Source organism: Chrysemys picta, chromosome 9 (genome assembly GCF_011386835.1).
Source record: "Chrysemys picta bellii isolate R12L10 chromosome 9, ASM1138683v2, whole genome shotgun sequence".
In the NCBI taxonomy this organism is placed as follows: domain Eukaryota; kingdom Metazoa; phylum Chordata; order Testudines; family Emydidae; genus Chrysemys; species Chrysemys picta.
The window spans coordinates 103994701-104001448 of NC_088799.1; the positions used below are offsets into that span (position 1 = coordinate 103994701).

General features: G+C 48.8%; 1 pseudogene; it reads right to left on the reverse strand.

Moving 5' to 3' along the window:
- Nucleotides 1–1643: 1643 nt before the first annotated feature.
- LOC101938788 (serine protease 23-like) lies at nt 1644–4048 on the reverse strand (annotated as a pseudogene).
- Between the last annotated feature and the right edge of the window lie 2700 nt (nt 4049–6748).

Below are 6748 nucleotides of genomic sequence, written 5' to 3' on the forward strand. Positions count from 1 at the left end.
TGTGAGTTACCCAACAGCCCTGATGACTAAGGGTGTGTAGGGAGGCACAGCCACTTAAAGGAAAACAGAAGCAGAGTGTCAGGGAGAATCTCACTCTGAGAGCTGTGGGAGTGTCTCCCACGACAAGGAGTAGAACTGCTCAGGATCAAATGTACAACAGGGAATAACCCTTCACTACCCTCTCTGCCACTCACCCATGGAGGGGCTGGCTGTGACCCATGAGTCTCTTCTACCTCTCATCCATGTTATAGGAGAGAGCAGCTGAAAATCTACACCAGCCTGGGCACGTGTTGGAATTGGTTTGTTATTAAAAGAAGCATCAGTGTTCCTCAGATATAAGCTACTGGGAGCAGAGACTGTCTGTTGTCTCGGTAAAGTGCCACAAACATCTAGTGGTGCTACACCCAAGCTCCCTTCCCCATTTTTGTCAGGAATGGGAGTGTCTCAGGGCTCCAGCTATAAGCCCAGCACCCCTGCACCTTCCTTAGCTGAGTCCCTGAACAGCCAGGACAAACTCCTCTGGTGGCATGATCTCAGGAAGCCGAGGCAGCACCATCGCTATCCTGTGTCTGTCGGTTCCTGCTCTATAGGAAGAGCACCTCCTCTGGCAGTTTCCTAGTCCAGACAGATGAGTTCCCTTCCTATTTCTTGCATGACACAAAGAAATCTGTACTCTCACTTTTTTATTCATATATATATTAGCCTAAATGGATCAATCGCAAACGTTACAGTGATAGTAAGGGCCACTGCCAGAAGATAAAGACTTAGGAGCCCTAGTGTGAAAAGAAATGGTAGGGGTGATGGAGAGGTGGCTGTCAGTCCAGTTCTTAGTGAACAGGTGTTTACCATCCTACACCAATTAGAACTGGCCTTGCTGATAGTGTTATCAGAGGGCAATAACTGGATGAGCCATGGAGACCGGCCCCACTCCCACCCCAGCTGGGCTCCTCGCTATGCATAAAAGAGTCAGTCTCCAGGCCCCTTTCACCAGCATACCAACAGACATTTTCACCAGGACCCAATAGAAATTCAATGCAGCTCGGAAGCAAACACAGAACCTCAGTCTTCAGAAGTAACACTGAAAGCAAGAGGTCTATTTTCAGCGACTGAGGGCCAGGCTGCTTTTGCAAAACCAAGATGCTGGGGAACACAGATCACACTAACTTCAGCCACAGGGGCTCAAACCACTCACCAGCCCTTTTGGAAATAGGGACTGTGAATCTCTGTCCAGGTGAGCAAGGTGCTCATGCAGTGGAACTAGGACCTGGCAAAGCACCAGGGACTGAATGCCACGGGAGCAAAGAGAGAGCCCAGACTCTGTGTGCACATTGCCACAGGCTCCCGTGACACACCCACCAGCCTCAGGGAGCGCAGAGACAGAGGTGTGCACCTTTGCCCACGCTGAGCTGCATGGGAAGGGAAAGATTTATTGTAATTACCCTTAAGCCAACGTTGCCTGGGGCTGAAGGAGAGGGGGAAAGTTGTGACTGTGCTCCTGCTCCTGCCATGGGGTGCCTTTCCCCAGTTGATCCCAAGTGACTTGCAGACCTCCTGAAACACAAGTAGGATAAGGCTTGGCAGTGTAGCAGCCTCGCTAGGAAACAGCACAGGTTCATCCCCACTCAGCAGCGGGTCCTTCTCACATGCCTGTACAGACCCCAGGGACAGGGCAGGATCAGTGTCAGGAAGCCCACAAACCCTGTCTCTGGGGCGGATGGTGGGTAAGTCCCCAGCTCACTCATTCTGACAGTTTGTATAATCTCCTTTGATCCAGTAACAAATCTGAGCAAACATCAGGGCTGTGAAGGAAACAGACACATTATAGTCATGCTGCTCCCCAGCCTCTTGTGACCTGAGAAGATCTCAATGACCTTCCTCTCCCACTTGGGCTGCTTGGGGTCCCACATTTTGCCGTAGACCCCAGAGCCAGAGGCACCAGGCCTGGCATCACAGTGCTAGTAGATGAGGTGGGCCATCTCATCCTCCACACCACAGAATCGGTAAACCAGCTCGTCAGGCCGGTCGCTGTCAAACCCAGAGACATGGAGCCTCTTCCCAGCCATGTCCTCCATTGCTGATGCCACCATTAGCGTCATGTAGGGACACTGATGGGGTCTGCACAGCTCCAGCAGGGCATAATCATAATCCATGTGTTGATGGATCGGAGCCCTGGATCCAGCCTTGGGGCACCTGTGTGCGCTTCACCTGCGCCCAGTGCATCACCAGCTTCCCCGGCTCAGTCTCAGTCCCAGTATTCTGGGACAGTGTTAAGAAGCCCACCTTGATTTTTGTGGCCCCCTCTTCATATTGTCTTTGCCGTCATGGATGCAGGGGGCAGCGGTGAGCACCTGGCGCTCAGACACCAGTGCGCCCTGTGGAGATTTTGACTGCAGGAGAGAAGGGGAAGTCCAGCAGAAACCGGTGCCCACTGAAAGAAAATCGCCCATAAAAACATAACATAAGAACATAAGAACGGCCGTACCGGGTCAGACCAAAGGTCCATCTAGCCCGGTATCCTGTCTACCGATGGTGGCCAATGCCAGGTGCCCCAGAGGGAGTGGACCAACAGGCAATGATCAAGTGATCTCTCTCCTGGCATCCATCTCCATCCTCTGACAAACAGAGGCTAGGGACACCATTCCTTACCCATCCTGGCTAATAGCCATTAATGGACTTAACCACCATGAATTTATCCAGTTCTCTTTTAGACGCTGTTATAGTCCTAGCCTTCACAACCTCCTCAGGTAAGGAGTTCCACAAGTTGACTGTGCGCTGCGTGAAGAAGAACTTCCTTGTATTTGTTTTAAACCTGCTGCCCATTCATTTCATTTGGTGACCCCTAGTTCTTGTATTATGGGAATAAGTAAATAACTTTTCCTTATCCACTTTCTCCACATCACTCATGATTTTATATACCTCTATCATATCCCCTCTTAGTCTCCTCTTTTCCAAGCTGAAGAGTCCTAGCCTCTTTAATCTCTCCTCATATGGGACCCGTTCCAAACCCCTAATCATTTTAGTTGCCCTTTTCTGAACCTTTTCTAGTGCCAGTATATCTTTTTTGAGATGAGGAGACCACATCTGTATGCAGTATTCGAGATGTGGGCGTACCATCAATTTATATAAGGGCAATAATATATTCTCAGTCTTATTCTCTATCCCCTTTTTAATGATACCTAACATCCTGTTTGCTTTTTTGACCACCTCTGCACACTGCGCAGACATCTTCAGAGAACTATCCACGATGACTCCAAGATCTTTTTCCTGACTTGTTGAAGCTAAATTAGGCCCCATCATATTGTATGTATAGTTGGGGTTATTTTTTCCAATGTGCATTACTTTACATTTATCCACATTAAATTTCATTTGCCACTTTGTTGCTCATCTGTCCCTCTGCCTCTTCGTCTCCACGCTGCCCACAAAGGGGCCCAGCTCCACTGTGGTAAGCGTGTGGGTACCATTGGCAGACACAGTCTCAGAGGAGAGGTGTTCCTGGAAATCGTGGGGGACCAGACTGGCCTCTCGCTGGGCACACTCTGATGTGGGGAATTATGGACTAACTCCGGTAGGAGGCTGATTCTGTAACTTCAAAACAAACTTGCACAGGCAGTCTAAATACATACAGCGTTTCATAGCTTCCCTGCCCTAAACACACAGAGAGAGAACAGAATCCCTTCCACAGCCGCCTGTAGGAGGACTGTCCCTCAGCCAACAGCTCATGTGTTAAGGAAGCTGCTTAAACCCAACCCCAGCAGGGCCACCAGGAAAGACACTGTAACCACAGCCAGGTCTTGTCAGAATATTTTCTTCTGTTAAAATATGTGGAAGTTAATATTTGATGAACGTTAGAGCAGAAGAGCACTGGCTGGAGCCAGGCAGAGCAACAAGCGCCGTGCAGGCTTTCTGCACACCAGTGGCTTCAGTTCTGACCTGCAGCCCCCACTTCTATGCCAGCCCTGGGCTTCCCACACACAGCTCTATCAGTGCCCCTCAGCCTGGAGCTTCCTGTTCCTGTCCTGGGCCCACACCTTGCGCCAATGCATCTCATCTTGACCCGCCAGCCCAGTACTCTAGGTCTGAACATTTCCTGGTTGCCAACCATGCCAAACCACTTGGTGGGCTACCCGGCTATGCAAAAACGAAGCTGAAAGGCAGTCAACAGTCCATTTTATTTATTGATTGTTACCCTAGAAGGCCCTGGTATGAACCCAGCTCCAAGCTGTGAGCAAAATGCCCCATGGCTGCAGCCTGTTTGAGACTCCCTAGGATACGAGTGAACCTTCCTCACGTGGCTTGGTGTTTACTGACAGCTTCTGTGTGATCAAGAAAGTTAAAGAAATTGGAAAATGTATTTAATTCTGGAGGGACCATGCACCAGAGGCATTCCAGAGCCTACCCGACTGGCATCATAGCTAGGGGGAGGGATTAGAGAGAAAACCACAGAGACACACTCAGGGAGCAAAAACACTGAGGAGTCCTTGTGGCACCTTAGAGACTAACACATGTATTTGGGCATAAGCTTTTGTGGGCTAAAACCCACTTCATCGGATCAGGGAGCAGATGCTACTCTGAAACCTTTCAGCAATTTCTCTGAAAGCTGTTATTGCCACCTGGTGGCAGAACAGGACGAGCCCTCAGGAAAGGGGGCCTCTGAGTGGTACATGCTAGACACGCTCATTCCATGCTCTCCAGGGCTGGCACATGGCCATAGACACTTCTCATCAAGGGCTTTGTTCAAACTCTCACACTGCCCATTGTGTTGGGGGCAAATGCAGCATTAAGAACACTTTCCTCTTATCAGACTCCCGACACCATCACGCACCATCTTACTTAAGAGGGAAGCACACACCTACCCCAGTAATCTGATAACCATGCTTTCTCTTACCCAGCAACGGGTAACCCTCCCAGGCCTTTTCCTCCCCCCATCAGCCAGGCTCTCTCCAAACTCAGAAAGACCCAGCTCTCTCGCTCTCTCTCTCTCTCTCACACACACACACACACACACACACACACACACACACACACACACACACACACACACACACACACACACACACACACACACACACACACACACACACACACACACACACACACACACACACACATCCTTAGGCGACTTGGCAAGGCTCTAGTAAAAAGGAATGAGAGGGGCACACCCAGGAAACAAAAGCATCTCTCATACCTGCAACATGCTTGGGCTCCGGCAAGCAACAGAACAAAAGGGGAAGGCGCCTTATAATGGCTGCATTATTCATTTCCCCTTTTTGATGTTTTGAGCTGCACAGTGAAGTTAATACGGCCCTTGAGAAGAACAGACACTGCCCTAGGGGCAGGCTGAGAAGGGGCAGGTGCCCAGAATACAGATAAAAGGGGACCAGAAAGAGCAGAGTTCAGGCTGCCTTTCACATCCCTCCCAGAGCACAGTGAACTGCAGAGCAATGGGACTTCCTCTTAGGTTTCAAACCTGGAGAAAGCTGTAAAGATAAAGACATGTAACTGTCAGGTGTTACTGCTAAGGAAGCATGAAGGGAAGTATTGTCTAGTGGATAAAGCACAGGACTGAGAATCAGAAGATGTGGGGTCAAATCCCCCACCAACACAGACTCACTGGGTGACCTCAGGCAAGACATTTCCACTCTGTCTCCCCCTGCTTCCCAGCCTGCAGAAGGGGAATCATGACACTTGCCTACCAGGGGATTGTGAAGGGTTCTGAGATCCTGAGATGGAAAGCACTAGATACAGGCAAAGCACTACAAAACAGACAGTACAAATCAATATCCACACTTCTGAAGCCCATTTTATCTAGAAAGAGAAATCCTAAAAAAGAGATGAATGTACATTGAATTTGTCAGATGGTATCAGTCTGAGGCAGTAATGAATGCTGCTTAGACTGGCACAAGACTAACCACAACACACAATGTAAGTTACCATCCGCTTTCTCCAAAACCAAAGAAAGGTTCTGTTGGATCAATCCCTGCCCCGTTATCCAAACGGACAAGCCACCATCTGGATCCATCATTTGAGAAGCAAAATCCAAAACAGATTGAACTTTTAGTCCCTAACCTCAAGGAAACAAAAGGGGCTTAGAGTTATAATAGCAATTCTCCCAGCATGCTCTGAGGTAAGGATAGTCACAGTGCTGAGTATTTTATAGCATAAGCTCCTCGGGGCACGAGCTGTGTGCTTATTTATCTAGAATGCCTCTTGCACATTCTTGGTGCTATCTGGATAAGCATTCTATCCCCATCTGGCAGATGGAGACAAAGAGAAGGGGAAGGGATTGGAGGGGTCTCTCCGCAAAGACTGTTACTGTAGCAAAAGGCCATACATAGCGACTCAGCATCAGAGCCAGAAGAATTACTTCTTTCGTGCTTGTCTTGCTTGCAACATTCCTGCTAATACATCCCAGAACGACATTTGCTTTTCTTGCAACAGAATAGGGTTGACTCATTTAGTTTGTGATCCATTACAACACCCATAGCCGTTGCTGCAGTACTCCTCCTTAGGCAGTCATTTCCCATTTTGTATTTGGGCAATTGATTATTCCTTCCCAAGTGCAGCACTTTGCATTTGTCCTTATTAAATCTCATCTTATTGAATCCAGAAATGTCTCTAGTTTGTCAAAATCATTTTGAATTCTAATCCTGTCCTCCAAAGCAGTTACAACCCCTCCCAGCTTGGTATTATCTGCAAACTTGATAGAGGTACTCTCTCGGCCGGGGTGGGCAAACTACAGCCTGTGAGT